Below are 19,168 nucleotides of genomic sequence, written 5' to 3'. Positions count from 1 at the left end.
GAGTTTGGTTACGGAGCGCGGACCGGATAGAAAGCACTTGCTGAGGCGGGCTGAGGTAAACAGAAGTTCGTAGTTGCCACAACGATAAGTGTGTTTCCTTCTATTTTGATAAACGATTTTTTTCAGGTATTCAATGAATGCACCAGATCCTATTCTTCCTTACTGGCTAGAAGAAACTTTATTCCACATAACTCAAAAGGCATTTGTTTTTATTCGCTTTTCTATTTTATGTTTCAGTCATTGCTAAGTCGGTCACACTACTTTTTCACCCTCCTTGTGCTTATAATTTTCATAATTTAACATGGAAATACTTATCAATAAATAATTATATTACCATGGTAATTAACTTCAATCCTTCCTGTGATTATACGCAAAGTACCATCTTCGTACTGCTTACTATAGTTCAATGAAGGGAATCTATAAAGTAACGCGTGTCGCACACATCTGCCTTGCAAACTCCCTGGCCTACTTCCAATGTATAGACTTTTATTTCAAATCCTGATTTAATTTCATAATTTTCTGTAGATTTTAACATTTTATTACCCAGCTTCTTAATACGAATGACAATCAAGCCTAAATATTTATTCCCTTTAACTTTATTTTTCTTTTTTATTTTGTGCCTTGTTTCATATTTGTTCTTACGTTAGCAATTAACGCACTTACCGTAGTTATGTATGAACAGGTTGTTTCTATATTTATTTTATTCCAAATAAATTAAATATATATACGGATTATTTTATGGTAGTTGATATTTTCTGTTGTTTCCTACGTGAATTGAGGAAACGCACGGACTTTCGCCTAATTCTTGTGCTACTTTCATATGTCTGTATCTGTCGAATGCTGTCGATCTGTCGAAATGTGTATTACTATCTGTCGATTCATCGAGTGAACTGAATTCGTTAACCATTTCACCAGGCGCGCATGCATTTTTTTTTTTCTTCTAAGGGATCCAAGCTTCGGGGGGCAAGGTTCCAATACTACAAGCCACTATGTCTATATACTATTATTCTGCATTCGAAAACACGATAAATATTCCACTTACTTTTTCACAAAAACATGATACAGACAGAGTACAGATGAAGTGTAAGATCAGATTTATATTGATGATACATCAATATTTTCCCTGTTAATAACTACATTTAATGAGAAAGTCTGCAAATGTATGTTCACTTAGGAACTTTTGCGAGGAGTCCGCACCCGGTGGACACCCCGTGAGTACGCCTCTGCACTTGACTATACTTCGAATTATACTGCAAACAGTTGTATTTTAGTTTCCCCGTTTAGTTCATCGATATCATTAACACAAAGAAAATAGATGTTATAGATGCGTATTCTCAGTTCTCGCTTTATATCCGGACGTCTGCAAAAATCTACTCCTTTTCTTTCTTTCACGCATCCACCAAACTAACAATGATTTGTATTATAATATTTGCGCATAAAATGTATATCTCATACCTTCCATGTTCTCAAGTATTCATAGACAAAAACGGTTACTTTCTGCGAACAAATTGTCCAAACACAGTGCAAATGTCATCTATAGATTGTCCTGGTTCCGTCTGCGTGTACATAACAATGCGTCATAATCATACATTGCACATTAAGGATATCAATTAATCTTCCCAAATTCCTAGATATGCCTGGCAAAAGTTCCGCGTGTTGTAAGGATATTACATTTGTACTACCGACAAGGTGGTATCTTCCAACATTGAAGTTCAATAAACCCCAAATGTGTCGGATATAGTATTTGATTTCTTGTCTCATTGTTTGCGTCAGAGATGTCTTCTCAAGTTAGGATTTACGATACATACAGGATGAGTTGTATATATTGTTGCTGCCAGCTCTATATTAATCCCATATTTGTAAACGAATAAAAACAGTATTCTAATTATAACAATGTGCTCACAATTAATTTTATTCTTAATTGTTATACGTATTGTTGATTAAAAATGAAAATGTTGCTAAGTGAATTTTATTAATATTTTCTGTTGCGTGATATAGGAAGTGAGTGAAATATTGGAGGAATATAGTGTGCGTAGCAGATGATGTGCAGTGGCTTTGGATCGCCTGTGATAAGGTAAGGCATTTGCTATTTTAATTAACACATTTTATATACTGTAATCCTAATTATTTTTATGTGAATGTGCTTACTACTTGTGTATTCAGTGGGACCGATGTTTTAATATGTATGGTCAAGCAGTGTCGAGCCTGGTCAGTGTGTGGATAGGTGACCATTTTTTGTAAATCGATAACATTTAACTTTGTAAACACGGATGAAGTAGAAGTATATTTATTTTATTTTTTACCTCAAATATGTAGGACACTTCTCCTTTGTACATCAATTATTATTATTAGTTCAACTTGTTTACAAGTTAAATGAAAAGAATAGTCGTTATCGTGTGATGATTGTGCTCATTAGGCTAAAGAAGACTCGTGATAAGAAAGAAAAGAAGAACGGTGCTCAAGTTTCGTCACAGCATATTCTCAAAAATTTACAGGCAAAATTCAGTGTTCTGCATGAAAAGGCATATTTGTACGAAAAAAAAAAAAAATTCTGCAGACGACAGAATTAAATAAAGTAATACACATGTATTTTAGAGTTACTGGTGTAAAATCATTACAAGTGCTTTGCCAGGTGGCCAATAAAAAGCACGAATACTATTTAAGGGAGCCAAAACAGGAGAAAGCTGGGGGCCTGAGCGATAGCAAGAATGTGCGTCCAAAGTGAACAGGAGCGAAGGCGACGCGGGTATACGTATAAGCAAGGGTAGTGGAAACCAGTTAGTTTTCGAGTTTCAATAGCACTTGTCATGCATCCATACTAGTAGCGCCCCGCTTGTAAACATTAAGTACACTATGCAAGAATACACCGCCGGTGGAAAATAGTACCTAATACAGTTATCTTTCATATATACTGACTTATTTTACAGTAGTAACCCAACACTAGTAAACGTAAAATAAAAGTGTATAACTTTATATTTAATTCTATCGCCTGGCTTAGTTTTTCACCTGTAAGATGTACTTATTTAGAGCAAGTTTCTTAACTAGCAAATTAAACCGAGAACCACAGCAACCATATATATATTCTTATGATGTACTTTTCTTTGAGTGGTGTTCTCTGTCTATTCAATAACATTTTCTCAGTTTAATGCTAGCAAAAAACAAAACAAAATCAAAGTGTTTCTATATAAATTTAGTTCACCGTGTTGTAATATCACATGGAATTGAAAAACGAATAGTCGAACCTCTGCTATCTCGATCAAACTTCTCAGGATGATATACTGACTTACCGCAGAAGTTCGACTGAATACGTTTCTCAGTTCCATGGGAGAACCTGGAGAAGCAAAAGCCTGCGCAACGGAAAATACTAAATAAACTTGTAGAGCAGGTCAAGATGTATCATCATGCCAAGTTTCATTCAGATCAGAGAAGTTTGGCTGCAGCCATTTTCATTACAAAGCACAAAATGGATGGTCCCTAACCTCGAGAATCTTCACAATTGTCGACGAGTTGAACTGCACTCATCTGATCAAAATCAAACTTAAAATGGCAGTTCACTTTCAACTGTTAAATAATATGATATGCAGGCTTCTGCTTTCCTAGTTACAGTCTATCCACTGTGGTATGCATATTAGTAGAAATGTGAGAGTGCATATTTATTAAAGATTTGCTTCAAAAAGCGATGAAAGACATAGGCATTCCCGCGGGCGGTGATAACAAGATGCCGGAAAACGAACAAGCAGAAAGAATATGGGCTGAAGAAGTGTAAACGACGACGCGGCGGCCCGTAAAGGTGTTGCCGTCCTATTAAATGAATAATATCAAAAGAAAGAAAAAAAAAGTAAAAAATTTCGCGCTCGTAATCAAGACAGAAAGCAACTAAAGGAAATCTTTGTTTTACGTCCCACGTTATGCCGCTTAGGCTAAAAGAGGCGCTGATTATGAGAAATGATTGAAATGGTGGTGGAATGAAGAAAGTGGGAGGAAACGGGAGAACCCCGCGGTAACCCACCGCACATAGTTTTTGTCCACCATAAAGTTAACTTGGCGGGGGCTCAAGACAGAAAGACGGTTGGAAAAACAAATAAACGATGTTCCATCCCGTAAAAATGTTGGCGACCTATGAAATCAATATTTTTTCTTAAAGAAAAAAAAAAGAATTAAAAAGAGAAAAAAAGGTCAAAATTTCGCGCTCGCTTCGCTCGCGATCAGCAGAGAAAAGAGGACGTGACGCACCCCTAAAAGTGTTGGCGACCGATTGAATAAATATTGTGGGTAAAAAAAAAAAAAAAAAAGTCAAAAATTTCGCGCTCGCTTCGCTCGCGATCAGCACAGAAAGAAGGACGTGACGCGCCCCTAAAGGTGTTGGCAACCGATTCAATACATATTGTCGGTAAAAAAAAAAAAAAAAAAAAACGCTCGCTTCGCTCGCGATCGACATGAAAAAGGCAACGACGTGACGCCCCGTAAAATTGTCGGCGACCTATTCAATCAATATATTCGGTTGAAAAACAAAGTCAAAAGTTTCCCAATCGCTTCCCTGCCGATCGACATAAAAAAAAAGGCAACCCCTTCACCTCTCCTTATGCATTCATCAGTAAACATACAACCATAGATCACAATACCACTCACATCACCTATCAGTTCTCCACGTCCATCAAGATCCAATCATCGCCCTGGCCCTTTATGATGATACACAACATTACATGTTATTGTGTGCATTGCCCCGCGTTACAATACATGACCAAAAAAAAAAGAGAAAAAGAGCTGCACTGCCTTCAGTGTAGACATGTTCGTATTCGTAGAAAATGATTTTAGGTACACGATAGTACAGTAATCTATCTTCACATGCTTCAGATGTGAACGATACCTACACATGAAGAGGGCTCCCGAGGTTTCCTTTTCCAATAGGATGGAGCTCCACCACACTTGCAGAATGACGAGAAGTTATGTTAATAAATATATCCCAGAGTGTTTCGTAACTCGCCCTTGGTCCTAATGATGAAGCGTTCTTCAGATGGCCCCGATGTCTCCACACATGATACTATGCGACTTCTTTTCACGAGGCTCTCAAAGATCACGTTTGTGTCCTAACATTCTCTGCAGATATGACACAGCTGCGATAGCGGATCACAGAAGCCTTTCCTCTCCTTACAAGAGACGTGTTCATTCGAGCATGGGAGTAATTCGACTATCGATCAAATATCTCCCGTGTCACGATAGTAGTCACTTTCAATTCTTCTAACGAAGGTAAGAAAAAATGCTATACAAACTTCCTTTCGGTATATAAAGGATTAGGGGCCCAGAGAATATTTTCTTTCAAGAGGATACATTCTTTTTCGAACACCCTGTATATAGATCCTCTAATTATAACTGCAAACAAAATGTTGATTTTGCAATTGCTTCCATGAGAGAAAATTCTGTGCACTTTCTTTCTGAAGGGCCGGGCCTAAACGTTTTCCTTAATCATTAAATTTAGTAGTTATCTACAATTACATAGTTTTCCATTGTTCTCAAAATAAAGATTTTTCTCTATGAATTGTTGAATGTTGCTAGGGATATTGAAGTAATTCTTTTTAGTGTTTTTTTCTTTACAATAATGTACTGAACGCCTGCATTAAGGAAGTTCGTGTGTCCATCTTGCAAAATGTTTCGTCTTTTTTCATGCCCACTAAGATAAATATTCATTTTGCTCTTTTCTCCGTATGCAAACCACATTTCTTAAAGGCAACATTTTCATACAAATGTAGTACTAAAAACTTCTAATTGGCAACATCTGGGCTGCGAAGAGGAAAAAGAAAGAAATCTCGTACGTATTCGCGCGCAATTCGGAATTAGCCAATGAAAAGCACAAAAGCGGCCACCATCTCTCTCTCTTTCTTATTAACGGTTTTGTACTTTCTGCAGTTCTATCAGTGCTGCTAACCTCTTACTATATCATTGAATATGTATGTTTATATATATATATATATATATATATATATATATATATATATATATATATATATATATATATATATATATATATATATATATTTTACAAAAAATCATACTACTACGGAATAATATTAAATGCCTGTAAACCCTCATTTCTGTTTGCACTTTCTGTTACACTACCTTCCCCGAACTTCTTTCAAGTTATTAAGTGCAGAACGGGGAGTTATACATATTTACTTGCGCTTTCACAATATCTGCACATTGTGTAATAATAGGAGACGTATAAAATAAAACTATATACTAATACGTATATATATATATATATATATATATATATATATATATATATATATATATATATATATATATATATATATATATATATACAGTACACATTCCACTATCCGAGGCTTTCCTTTTCTTTTCTTGCTGACGATAAATTACGCTCTTAGAAATGTTGTCTGAAAACAATAAGAATATGTGCAAAAAATACAATCAGAGGTAGAGGTCTTTAACAGGAACTAAGCAAGGGAGTTGAAAAATTTTTTATGCATGTAAAAAATATAGACATGAACCAACTTGTGAAATAAAAAGACCAGAAAACTACTCTTTCTAAATTATGTGTAAACTTTTTACCGAAAACGAAAGTTGCACGAAAGACTTTTTGTCCCTTTTTTGGCCTCCGGTGCTTGGGGTCCCTGGTTCAATCCCAGCTCGTGCCGTGTGAACTTTGTCGTGCATAAAGACCGTGCTCATGGGTTTTCTCGGGTTTCTCCCGTTTCCTCCCACTTTCTTCATTCAGTACTCATCATCACCGTCTCCTTTAGCGTAACCGGTATAAGTATGCGACGTAAATCTAAAGATTTCATTTCATTTCCCTTTTCTGCTCATACTGCTGATTATGCGCGATTATGCCAACATCCAACTCCGCGGATAATCGTGCGATTACTGTATATACAACTAATACAGATACGTAATTACATTATCAGTTACAGTATCGGTTTTTATTTACTAATTTGCCTCACTTTATTTGCATCCCTGCAGTAAATAATTCTTATCGATAATAGTTAAAATGTATATTACATTTTAGTGCTTCACGACTGAATGATCATCTGCCTTACGTTATCTCGCAGCTGAAGAGGATGCTACACTGAAAACTACCTTGCGTTATAAAGGGTAAGTGAAACATATCTTAAAAATATCTTTCATACATTTCATTGTGTACATTAAAGAATGTAAGTTTGCCTTTTTCCTGTAATCAATACTTAATAAAGGATTTATTTTTATTTATTTATATACAATTTCATACGTGGTTCGTGATAGTAAACTCGATAGGACATAGTGGCACTATGAACATCCGAATCACTCATCATTCGAACATTCAAATATTTATTCGAATATTAGTATATTCCAAGTAATGTTAACGACGTTAATATGCTTGCCTTTATAGTTAATAATGTCAATTCTTACTTAAAACATACTTCCTTAACAGGACATTGAAGAAAAGGTAGTTGCCAACGGCCATACCATGCTGAATATACCGGTTCTCGTCCGATCACCGAAGTCAAGCAGCATCGGGCCTGGTCAGTACTTGGATGGGTGACCGCCTGGGAACACCAGGTGCTGTTGGCATCTCTTTTTCAAATTTCATTATCCTTCAAGTACGAAAATACTAGAAACATTAATTTTATAGTACTTTCAAGAGATAATTTATCAACATTATTTCATAGCGATTAATCGATATTCTAAGCGTTATACCCACTATTTCTTACACTAACAGCCTGTTTATTTGCACGGCACATTAAAATAACCTGATTTCCGATCCGTGTGCACCTACTACTATACTTAACACGGAATGTATTACCACTTTTTAAAAGTAAATTATTATGACTAAGTGTAGATCTCCGGCGAGTAAATGCCTTTCGTATACAAGCACGACACATCTCCGCTATGTGCTTTACTTTTTTACTAACAGCATATAGAAATTGGATTTCAAGGTGTTTCTACATAACAGAATGAAGCAAATTTCGTGATTTAACTCTTTCGAATAATGTGTTGGTCCTGACAAGGACCGTTTGAAATGAAAAATCTTGAAGAAGATTTTTACTTAGAGCTTGTGTACTTGGTAACAGCCTTCGTACCCTCACTTACAGCGTGCTTGGCAAGTTCACCAGGCAAAAGAAGGCACACAGCTGTTTGGATTTCCCGGCTGGTGATAGTTGACCGCTTATTGTAATGGGCCAAACGAGAAGCTTCAGCAGCAATACGCTCGAAGATGTCATTAACAAAGCTGTTCATGATACTCATAGCTTTGCTAGATATGCCAGTGTCAGGATGCACTTGCTTCAAAACTTTGTAGATGTAAATGGCATAGCTCTCCTTCCTCCTCCTCTTCTTCTTCTTATCTCCCTTGGAGATATTCTTTTGGGCTTTACCAGCCTTCTTTGCAGCCTTTCCGCTAGTTTTTGGTGGCATGATGACTCACTCGTTCAGCAAAATTAGATGTGTCCGCCGATTTATCGACTTCATTTAAATTACAGTACGTGTTTCAATTCGCGCCAACTGCCTTGCTTTTCATTTGATGCACTCGGGTGCACGCTTGAAGTAGTAACAAAACTGACTTGATTCATGGGAGGCCGCAATTTTTCCTCTCATCTTATTACGAAAGAATATTGAACAATGTCTGGTCGCGGCAAAGGTGGAAAAGTCAAGGGAAAGAGCAAGTCCCGCTCCAGCAGGGCTGGCCTTCAATTCCCAGTAGGCAGAATCCATCGTCTTTTGCGAAAGGGTAACTATGCCGAACGAGTTGGTGCTGGCGCTCCCGTGTATTTGGCTGCAGTCATGGAATACCTGGCAGCTGAAGTTCTTGAGTTGGCAGGCAACGCTGCTCGTGACAACAAGAAGACTAGGATTATTCCACGTCATCTGCAGTTAGCTATCCGTAACGACGAGGAATTAAACAAGTTGTTGTCTGGAGTTACAATCGCTCAGGGTGGTGTTTTGCCCAACATTCAAGCTGTACTTCTGCCCAAGAAAACTGAGAAGAAGGCATAAATGTAAGACCTATATCTCATACAAATCGGCCCTTATGAGGGCCACAAACCCCTTTATAGAGGAGATTTACGATTGAAATGAATTGTTTTCGATATACAGACTCATCAAAAGTGTCTGAGATAGTTGCTTAGTGTCATTCGAAATTCTCGCTGCTATTCGATTAATTAGTATGTGTAGTCGTCGATCGTAATTGAAGCCCATAGGAAGTCACACTATCTTTAGAATACTCCAAACAGCGATGTGCTTAGTTCCCACTACATTATTAATTATAAGATCATTACCTTTTGTATTGTCGCTAGCTACATTTTTTTGATATTTGCGTACATCGGGCTCATATTACCCAGAGGACAGGACAGTCGAGCCCAGATTCTCAGCAATGGAAGAAAACCTCATACCACATATTCTCATGTACTTCATGCTAGACAAAGGAATTTCCAACATTCTTAAAGCACTCATGTTTCTCTCTTGCGTTGGCTTGGCTGAAATTACTCTGTTCAATATGTTCTCGACATTTATTATTGTTCATTACTATGCCCCAATGACATCATGAACAGAGCGGATCAAAAAACTTTCCTAAATTTCTTTTGCAACATAGTAATGACATTAAATGCACACTTAAGTACGATTTATTCTTTGCAAGGTCGATATTCATATTTGTGTGATATGTGTTATATGTATATGGTTTGTAATACGCAACTACTCTTATTCTCTGATCTCAGAACTCATTTGCTACTGTGCCCAACGAGCGAGCCTAGGTTTCTTGTAACTACTGCCTTTCTTTAGTAAATAATGTGAAGTATACAATGCATTAACCTACATCTCATATTTGTATTACTCTTTATTTTACTAACCCGCTACGAAGTGTCATTAATTTACATGTAAATCACAATAGACACTACCGCAAAAGAAAAAAATCGAACCCAAGACCACGTAAACAAGATAAAGGACAAGATTCAGGTTTCTAACGCATTATTCGCCCCTCACAGCACAGTATAGAAGTTGTATAAGCCTCTATACGTACATCCTACTGTCAGAACAGAAATTCCGACTTGCGTTTCGCATCTCTCATGCTCGCTACTTCCAACAAATCGCCAATTTCCAACCAGAACCCCTTCTCCAGCATTAATACTGCTACATATGAATACGTATACATGAACGTACATAATGTAAAAAAAAACGTATGATTTTCTCAAATTAATCTCTCTACGTCTGTAATTTTGTGTGCATCAAAAGGCTTTAATGTAGTTACACGAATTCTTATAATCTAACAGAAAATCGCACAAAGTAAATCTTTCCCTTTATATAAATTTGTTGGCTCTGAAAAGAGCCGTTTATGCCAATTTTATATCCAAAATAGGAGGAACCCCAACTTAACCTCCGAAACCGTACAGGGTTCTTCCTTGCCTCTTCAAGGCATACACAACATCCATAGCTGTCACTGTCTTCCTCTTGGCGTGTTCTGTGTATGTAACAGCATCTCTGATTACGTTCTCCAGGAATACTTTCAATACTCCTCGGGTCTCTTCATAAATGAGACCAGAGATACGCTTCACACCACCACGGCGAGCAAGACGCCTAATAGCGGGTTTGGTGATACCCTGGATGTTGTCACGAAGAACTTTACGGTGGCGCTTGGCACCTCCTTTGCCAAGACCCTTGCCTCCTTTTCCACGTCCTGTCATTTCGATATGTTACTGCTTCGCTCACCACACACGAGAAATACAAGCCCAAGCAGCCCAAGACTCGTGGTTTTGTTCCTTCGATCATGCAGGGAAAGCACGGAGGAAAAACACAAAACGTGTCTAAGCCAATGAGAACTGTCCTTTTCGACTGACTTTATCCAATGAGAAATAGCTTGATTTAACGGTTTTGCTCTTTATATAACTTGACTTCATTCAGCGCGCAATTATTTGAAACAAGTCGTGACAGTTGCAATGGCACGTACCAAGCAGACAGCTAGGAAATCTACTGGAGGCAAAGCTCCTCGAAAGCAGCTTGCCACCAAAGCTGCAAGAAAGAGTGCTCCAGCTACCGGTGGAGTGAAAAAGCCCCATCGTTACAGGCCTGGTACTGTGGCTCTCCGAGAAATTCGTCGTTACCAGAAGAGCACTGAATTGCTCATCCGCAAGCTGCCCTTCCAACGACTCGTCCGAGAAATTGCACAAGATTTCAAGACAGATCTTCGCTTCCAAAGCTCAGCTGTCATGGCTTTACAGGAGGCAAGTGAAGCTTACCTTGTAGGGCTTTTCGAAGACACCAACTTGTGTGCTATTCACGCAAAGAGAGTCACAATCATGCCTAAGGACATTCAGCTTGCTCGCCGCATCCGTGGGGAACGTGCTTAAGTTTGAAGTTCTGGCACTGAGTTCAAAAACGGTCCTTTTTAGGACCAATACACTACTTAGAGATGCTGTTATCCTAACAAGGATCTTGTCCATACTTGTTATCTTTTTTTTTTAAATTCTCACGCCGTATGTTGCATAGTTAATACATCTACCTTCGTTTTCCTCTCGTTTCGTATATCATCCTATCTTTCAAGTATATTCTTTAGTTTTCCCCTATGTTTACCGATTGATTATCTTCGTTTTATGTGGTCAAGGATTCGATTTTGCCATATGTTGCATAAGTTAACTTCGATTCAACCACTGTTTGCCCTTCTCAACGTTATTAATCTCATAGAACTCGCAGGCGAAATATGTACTTCTTCCAAGGTAGCAAAAGTAATATTTTCTCAGAGGTCGCTGCTGTTGAATGCAAACGTTAAACTAAACTTTCTTTAAGTGTCTGTTTGTACTTAACATCAGTTCAATTGTACACCTACATTTCTGCTGGTGTTACTATTTTTCTTTATAGCAATATTACGAATTATAAGACGGTATCCGTGGTTATTAGCGTGTTCCCTTTTCCTAACACTTTCTCATTACACCAGTATTTCCATCATTCATTAGGCGTAATCACCCGTCTCCTTTATCATAAAAATCATAATAGTACGACGTTAAATTGAAACAGTCTACTTCACTTTCACGAGTTGTAATAAGTTCGAACATTTCTTTCACCCCAGCCTTGAAAAGAGTTGATTTTAGTTTAGTGTCCCTTTCAGCAGCAAGGCTGTTTCAAACGTGGACCTACTTATTAACGTGCAATGCGAAACATTTGAGCTCCCACCGAGAATCGAACCCAGTCAGCCTGCAAAAGTTTTTCTAACAAATGCATTAAGTGCGTTTTCTGTACTGTTTCGCTACTTGAAGATAGGAACAAGGAAAAAGTAAGTGATCACAAATTGACATTACGTAATGTGTTCCCCATTTTTTTTCGAGTACACCATTCTTGACACCCGTGAAAGCTTTCTTTCCCCACCCTCAATTCCCCTCTGTTATAAAGCACTTACATCAAGAAGTGCTTCGGTTAAAAAGAAAACTCAAAGTCCCTTGCGTGTATACTATACATTGCTATGAATGAACATGTGATAATGATAGGAAAAGCACAATTTTACTCTTCTCAAAGTATTTGATGGCTCTAAAAAGAGCCGTTTTAAAATGTCAGATGATTTACTGACACATTTACTTCTTCTTTGGTGCAGCCTTCTTAGCACTTTTCGGTTTTGCTGTAGCCTTCTTTGGCTTCGGGGCCTTTGGCTTCTTGGGAGTTTTTGCCTTCTTCACTTTAGATGGTGATTTCTTAGGTTTGGGAGCAGCAGCCTTTTTCTTTTCACCAGTCTTCTTGGGACGTTTAGCTGCTGGCTTTTTCGCAGGCTTCTTCTCCTTTGATGCTGATCGTTTCGCCTTGGTTGAAGATCCACCTTCAGGCTTCTCCTTCAGCGATGAAGCACTAAGCTTAAACGATCCAGATGCACCTTTTCCCTTGGTCTGAACCAAAGACCCAGAAGCAACTGCACTTCTCAAGTATTTCTTGATAAATGGAGCAAGCTTCTCGGCATCCACTTTGTAGTTCTGAGAGATGTATTTCTTAATAGCTTGCAGTGAACTTCCTCCCCTTTCCTTCAAATTCTTGATGGCGTTGTTCACCATTTCTGATGTTCTTGGATGAGAAGGTGTTGTTTTTGGTTTCTTAGGCTTTGCAGACTTCTTAGGAGAAGCCTGTGCCGGGGCTGCAGGTGCTGATGCCGTATCTGCCATTGCTTTCTGCAATAAACTCAACGATACTGAAGAATGAAATTTTCGCTGGCAGGCAGCGTTGAGTTTGGTTACGGAGCGCGGACCGGATAGAAAGCACTTGCTGAGGCGGGCTGAGGTAAACAGAAGTTCGTAGTTGCCACAACGATAAGTGTGTTTCCTTCTATTTTGATAAACGATTTTTTTCAGGTATTCAATGAATGCACCAGATCCTATTCTTCCTTACTGGCTAGAAGAAACTTTATTCCACATAACTCAAAAGGCATTTGTTTTTATTCGCTTTTCTATTTTATGTTTCAGTCATTGCTAAGTCGGTCACACTACTTTTTCACCCTCCTTGTGCTTATAATTTTCATAATTTAACATGGAAATACTTATCAATAAATAATTATATTACCATGGTAATTAACTTCAATCCTTCCTGTGATTATACGCAAAGTACCATCTTCGTACTGCTTACTATAGTTCAATGAAGGGAATCTATAAAGTAACGCGTGTCGCACACATCTGCCTTGCAAACTCCCTGGCCTACTTCCAATGTATAGACTTTTATTTCAAATCCTGATTTAATTTCATAATTTTCTGTAGATTTTAACATTTTATTACCCAGCTTCTTAATACGAATGACAATCAAGCCTAAATATTTATTCCCTTTAACTTTATTTTTCTTTTTTATTTTGTGCCTTGTTTCATATTTGTTCTTACGTTAGCAATTAACGCACTTACCGTAGTTATGTATGAACAGGTTGTTTCTATATTTATTTTATTCCAAATAAATTAAATATATATACGGATTATTTTATGGTAGTTGATATTTTCTGTTGTTTCCTACGTGAATTGAGGAAACGCACGGACTTTCGCCTAATTCTTGTGCTACTTTCATATGTCTGTATCTGTCGAATGCTGTCGATCTGTCGAAATGTGTATTACTATCTGTCGATTCATCGAGTGAACTGAATTCGTTAACCATTTCACCAGGCGCGCATGCATTTTTTTTTTCTTCTAAGGGATCCAAGCTTCGGGGGGCAAGGTTCCAATACTACAAGCCACTATGTCTATATACTATTATTCTGCATTCGAAAACACGATAAATATTCCACTTACTTTTTCACAAAAACATGATACAGACAGAGTACAGATGAAGTGTAAGATCAGATTTATATTGATGATACATCAATATTTTCCCTGTTAATAACTACATTTAATGAGAAAGTCTGCAAATGTATGTTCACTTAGGAACTTTTGCGAGGAGTCCGCACCCGGTGGACACCCCGTGAGTACGCCTCTGCACTTGACTATACTTCGAATTATACTGCAAACAGTTGTATTTTAGTTTCCCCGTTTAGTTCATCGATATCATTAACACAAAGAAAATAGATGTTATAGATGCGTATTCTCAGTTCTCGCTTTATATCCGGACGTCTGCAAAAATCTACTCCTTTTCTTTCTTTCACGCATCCACCAAACTAACAATGATTTGTATTATAATATTTGCGCATAAAATGTATATCTCATACCTTCCATGTTCTCAAGTATTCATAGACAAAAACGGTTACTTTCTGCGAACAAATTGTCCAAACACAGTGCAAATGTCATCTATAGATTGTCCTGGTTCCGTCTGCGTGTACATAACAATGCGTCATAATCATACATTGCACATTAAGGATATCAATTAATCTTCCCAAATTCCTAGATATGCCTGGCAAAAGTTCCGCGTGTTGTAAGGATATTACATTTGTACTACCGACAAGGTGGTATCTTCCAACATTGAAGTTCAATAAACCCCAAATGTGTCGGATATAGTATTTGATTTCTTGTCTCATTGTTTGCGTCAGAGATGTCTTCTCAAGTTAGGATTTACGATACATACAGGATGAGTTGTATATATTGTTGCTGCCAGCTCTATATTAATCCCATATTTGTAAACGAATAAAAACAGTATTCTAATTATAACAATGTGCTCACAATTAATTTTATTCTTAATTGTTATACGTATTGTTGATTAAAAATGAAAATGTTGCTAAGTGAATTTTATTAATATTTTCTGTTGCGTGATATAGGAAGTGAGTGAAATATTGGAGGAATATAGTGTGCGTAGCAGATGATGTGCAGTGGCTTTGGATCGCCTGTGATAAGGTAAGGCATTTGCTATTTTAATTAACACATTTTATATACTGTAATCCTAATTATTTTTATGTGAATGTGCTTACTACTTGTGTATTCAGTGGGACCGATGTTTTAATATGTATGGTCAAGCAGTGTCGAGCCTGGTCAGTGTGTGGATAGGTGACCATTTTTTGTAAATCGATAACATTTAACTTTGTAAACACGGATGAAGTAGAAGTATATTTATTTTATTTTTTACCTCAAATATGTAGGACACTTCTCCTTTGTACATCAATTATTATTATTAGTTCAACTTGTTTACAAGTTAAATGAAAAGAATAGTCGTTATCGTGTGATGATTGTGCTCATTAGGCTAAAGAAGACTCGTGATAAGAAAGAAAAGAAGAACGGTGCTCAAGTTTCGTCACAGCATATTCTCAAAAATTTACAGGCAAAATTCAGTGTTCTGCATGAAAAGGCATATTTGTACGAAAAAAAAAAAAAATTCTGCAGACGACAGAATTAAATAAAGTAATACACATGTATTTTAGAGTTACTGGTGTAAAATCATTACAAGTGCTTTGCCAGGTGGCCAATAAAAAGCACGAATACTATTTAAGGGAGCCAAAACAGGAGAAAGCTGGGGGCCTGAGCGATAGCAAGAATGTGCGTCCAAAGTGAACAGGAGCGAAGGCGACGCGGGTATACGTATAAGCAAGGGTAGTGGAAACCAGTTAGTTTTCGAGTTTCAATAGCACTTGTCATGCATCCATACTAGTAGCGCCCCGCTTGTAAACATTAAGTACACTATGCAAGAATACACCGCCGGTGGAAAATAGTACCTAATACAGTTATCTTTCATATATACTGACTTATTTTACAGTAGTAACCCAACACTAGTAAACGTAAAATAAAAGTGTATAACTTTATATTTAATTCTATCGCCTGGCTTAGTTTTTCACCTGTAAGATGTACTTATTTAGAGCAAGTTTCTTAACTAGCAAATTAAACCGAGAACCACAGCAACCATATATATATTCTTATGATGTACTTTTCTTTGAGTGGTGTTCTCTGTCTATTCAATAACATTTTCTCAGTTTAATGCTAGCAAAAAACAAAACAAAATCAAAGTGTTTCTATATAAATTTAGTTCACCGTGTTGTAATATCACATGGAATTGAAAAACGAATAGTCGAACCTCTGCTATCTCGATCAAACTTCTCAGGATGATATACTGACTTACCGCAGAAGTTCGACTGAATACGTTTCTCAGTTCCATGGGAGAACCTGGAGAAGCAAAAGCCTGCGCAACGGAAAATACTAAATAAACTTGTAGAGCAGGTCAAGATGTATCATCATGCCAAGTTTCATTCAGATCAGAGAAGTTTGGCTGCAGCCATTTTCATTACAAAGCACAAAATGGATGGTCCCTAACCTCGAGAATCTTCACAATTGTCGACGAGTTGAACTGCACTCATCTGATCAAAATCAAACTTAAAATGGCAGTTCACTTTCAACTGTTAAATAATATGATATGCAGGCTTCTGCTTTCCTAGTTACAGTCTATCCACTGTGGTATGCATATTAGTAGAAATGTGAGAGTGCATATTTATTAAAGATTTGCTTCAAAAAGCGATGAAAGACATAGGCATTCCCGCGGGCGGTGATAACAAGATGCCGGAAAACGAACAAGCAGAAAGAATATGGGCTGAAGAAGTGTAAACGACGACGCGGCGGCCCGTAAAGGTGTTGCCGTCCTATTAAATGAATAATATCAAAAGAAAGAAAAAAAAGTAAAAAATTTCGCGCTCGTAATCAAGACAGAAAGCAACTAAAGGAAATCTTTGTTTTACGTCCCACGTTATGCCGCTTAGGCTAAAAGAGGCGCTGATTATGAGAAATGATTGAAATGGTGGTGGAATGAAGAAAGTGGGAGGAAACGGGAGAACCCCGCGGTAACCCACCGCACATAGTTTTTGTCCACCATAAAGTTAACTTGGCGGGGGCTCAAGACAGAAAGACGGTTGGAAAAACAAATAAACGATGTTCCATCCCGTAAAAATGTTGGCGACCTATGAAATCAATATTTTTTCTTAAAGAAAAAAAAAAGAATTAAAAAGAGAAAAAAAGGTCAAAATTTCGCGCTCGCTTCGCTCGCGATCAGCAGAGAAAAGAGGACGTGACGCACCCCTAAAAGTGTTGGCGACCGATTGAATAAATATTGTGGGTAAAAAAAAAAAAAAAAAAGTCAAAAATTTCGCGCTCGCTTCGCTCGCGATCAGCACAGAAAGAAGGACGTGACGCGCCCCTAAAGGTGTTGGCAACCGATTCAATACATATTGTCGGTAAAAAAAAAAAAAAAAAAAACGCTCGCTTCGCTCGCGATCGACATGAAAAAGGCAACGACGTGACGCCCCGTAAAATTGTCGGCGACCTATTCAATCAATATATTCGGTTGAAAAACAAAGTCAAAAGTTTCCCAATCGCTTCCCTGCCGATCGACATAAAAAAAAAGGCAACCCCTTCACCTCTCCTTATGCATTCATCAGTAAACATACAACCATAGATCACAATACCACTCACATCACCTATCAGTTCTCCACGTCCATCAAGATCCAATCATCGCCCTGGCCCTTTATGATGATACACAACATTACATGTTATTGTGTGCATTGCCCCGCGTTACAATACATGACCAAAAAAAAAAGAGAAAAAGAGCTGCACTGCCTTCAGTGTAGACATGTTCGTATTCGTAGAAAATGATTTTAGGTACACGATAGTACAGTAATCTATCTTCACATGCTTCAGATGTGAACGATACCTACACATGAAGAGGGCTCCCGAGGTTTCCTTTTCCAATAGGATGGAGCTCCACCACACTTGCAGAATGACGAGAAGTTATGTTAATAAATATATCCCAGAGTGTTTCGTAACTCGCCCTTGGTCCTAATGATGAAGCGTTCTTCAGATGGCCCCGATGTCTCCACACATGATACTATGCGACTTCTTTTCACGAGGCTCTCAAAGATCACGTTTGTGTCCTAACATTCTCTGCAGATATGACACAGCTGCGATAGCGGATCACAGAAGCCTTTCCTCTCCTTACAAGAGACGTGTTCATTCGAGCATGGGAGTAATTCGACTATCGATCAAATATCTCCCGTGTCACGATAGTAGTCACTTTCAATTCTTCTAACGAAGGTAAGAAAAAATGCTATACAAACTTCCTTTCGGTATATAAAGGATTAGGGGCCCAGAGAATATTTTCTTTCAAGAGGATACATTCTTTTTCGAACACCCTGTATATAGATCCTCTAATTATAACTGCAAACAAAATGTTGATTTTGCAATTGCTTCCATGAGAGAAAATTCTGTGCACTTTCTTTCTGAAGGGCCGGGCCTAAACGTTTTCCTTAATCATTAAATTTAGTAGTTATCTACAATTACATAGTTTTCCATTGTTCTCAAAATAAAGATTTTTCTCTATGAATTGTTGAATGTTGCTAGGGATATTGAAGTAATTCTTTTTAGTGTTTTTTTCTTTACAATAATGTACTGAACGCCTGCATTAAGGAAGTTCGTGTGTCCATCTTGCAAAATGTTTCGTCTTTTTTCATGCCCACTAAGATAAATATTCATTTTGCTCTTTTCTCCGTATGCAAACCACATTTCTTAAAGGCAACATTTTCATACAAATGTAGTACTAAAAACTTCTAATTGGCAACATCTGGGCTGCGAAGAGGAAAAAGAAAGAAATCTCGTACGTATTCGCGCGCAATTCGGAATTAGCCAATGAAAAGCACAAAAGCGGCCACCATCTCTCTCTCTTTCTTATTAACGGTTTTGTACTTTCTGCAGTTCTATCAGTGCTGCTAACCTCTTACTATATCATTGAATATGTATGTTTATATATATATATATATATATATATATATATATAT

At 37.6% G+C, this 19,168-nt stretch overlaps 1 non-coding gene across 1 annotated transcript; it reads left to right on the top strand.

Moving 5' to 3' along the window:
* Nucleotides 1-7,447: 7,447 nt before the first annotated feature.
* On the top strand, nt 7,448-7,566 carry LOC145678138 (5S ribosomal RNA). Its single transcript, XR_014130254.1, has one exon. It is a non-coding gene; the product is annotated as a 5S ribosomal RNA (ribosomal RNA).
* Nucleotides 7,567-19,168: the final 11,602 nt, after the last annotated feature.

The sequence above is a fragment of the Thermobia domestica genome, unplaced genomic scaffold (genome assembly GCF_964235325.1).
Source record: "Thermobia domestica unplaced genomic scaffold, izTheDome1.hap1.1 HAP1_SCAFFOLD_1918, whole genome shotgun sequence".
Lineage (NCBI taxonomy): Eukaryota > Metazoa > Arthropoda > Insecta > Zygentoma > Lepismatidae > Thermobia > Thermobia domestica.
This window is presented reverse-complemented; position numbering and strand designations above follow the sequence as displayed.